Here is a 1,798-nt window from a genome sequence, read left to right on the forward strand (position 1 = left end):
GGGGTGAGTGACATCCAACAGGTTCTGGTCTGGCTGGGGTGAGTGACATCCAACAGGTTCTGGTCTGGCTGGGGTGAGTGACATCCAACAGGTTCTGGTCTGGCTGGGGTGAGTGACATCCAACAGGTTCTGGTCTGGCTGGGGTGAGTGACATCCAACAGGTTCTGGTCTGGTTGGGGTGTGTGACATCCAACAGGTTTCTGGTCTGGCTGGGGTGAGTGACATCCAACAGGTTTCTGGTCTGGCTGGGGTGAGTGACATCCAACATGTTCTGGTCTGGCTGGGGTGAGTGATATCCATCAGGTTTCTGGTCTGGCTGGGGTGAGTGATATCCATCAGGTTTCTGGTCTGGCTGGGGTGAGTGATATCCATCAGGTTTCTGGTCTGGCTGGGGTGAGTGACATCCAACAGGTTCTGGTCTGGCTGGGGTGAGTGACATCCAACAGGTTCTGGTCTGGCTGGGGTGAGTGACATCCAACAGGTTCTGGTCTGGCTGGGGTGAGTGACATCCAACAGGTTCTGGTCTGGCTGGGGTGAGTGACATCCAACAGTTCTGGTCTGGTTGGGGTGTGTGACATCCAACAGGTTTCTGGTCTGGCTGGGGTGAGTGACATCCAACAGGTTTCTGGTCTGGCTGGGGTGAGTGACATCCAACATGTTCTGGTCTGGCTGGGGTGAGTGATATCCATCAGGTTTCTGGTCTGGCTGGGGTGAGTGATATCCATCAGGTTTCTGGTCTGGCTGGGGTGAGTGATATCCATCAGGTTTCTGGTCTGGCTGGGGTGAGTGATATCCATCAGGTTTCTGGTCTGGCTGGGGTGAGTGACATCCAACAGGTTCTGGTCTGGCTGGGGTGATGATATCCATCAGGTTTCTGGTCTGGCTGGGGTGAGTGATATCCATCAGGTTTCTGGTCTGGCTGGGGTGAGTGATATCCATCAGGTTTCTGGTCTGGCTGGGGTGAGTGATATCCATCAGGTTTCTGGTCTGGCTGGGGTGAGTGATATCCATCAGGTTTCTGGTCTGGCTGGGGTGAGTGATATCCATCAGGTTTCTGGTCTGGCTGGGGTGAGTGATATCCAACAGGTTTCTGGTCTGGCTGGGGTGAGTGACATCCAACAGGTTTCTGGTCTGGCTGGGGTGAGTGATATCCATCAGGTTTCTGGTCTGGCTGGGGTGAGTGATATCCATCAGGTTTCTGGTCTGGCTGGGGTGAGTGATATCCATCAGGTGTCTGGTCTGGCTGGGGTGAGTGATATCCAACAGATTTCTGGTCTGGGCTGTGGGTGAGTGGATATCCAAAGCATTCTGGTCTGGCTGGGGTGGAGTGCCACATGTTTTACATATCTTTCGATCTTATTCATTGTAATACTGTAAAGATTATACTTGTTCAGTGTTTGGGTCCACAGGAGCTCTGAGCCAAGTTAAGAAAACCTGTCGACAGGTCACTGTCTCTGGCAGCTGCTGAACAAATTAAAGCAACGTGACTCAGGAACAATTTTCTTCTCTCCCTACTCTCTCTCTCTCTCTGTGTGTGTGTCTCTCCTCCTTCCTCTCCTCTGTGTGTTGTGTCTCTCTCTCGTCTCTCCTCTCTCTTCTCTCTGTGTTGTGTGGTCTCTCTCTCCTCTCCGGGTCTCTTCTCTCTCTCTGCCCTCTGTGGTGTGTGGTTGTCTCTCTGCTCTCTCTCTCTCTCTCTTCTCTCTCTCTCTCTCTGTCTGTCTCCTCTCTCTCTCTCTCTCTCCATCTCTGTACCATCTCTCATCTCGCTCTGTGTGTGTGTTCTCTCTCTCTCTCTCTC

The sequence above is a fragment of the Oncorhynchus kisutch genome, linkage group LG11 (genome assembly GCF_002021735.2).
Source record: "Oncorhynchus kisutch isolate 150728-3 linkage group LG11, Okis_V2, whole genome shotgun sequence".
Taxonomy (NCBI): domain Eukaryota; kingdom Metazoa; phylum Chordata; class Actinopteri; order Salmoniformes; family Salmonidae; genus Oncorhynchus; species Oncorhynchus kisutch.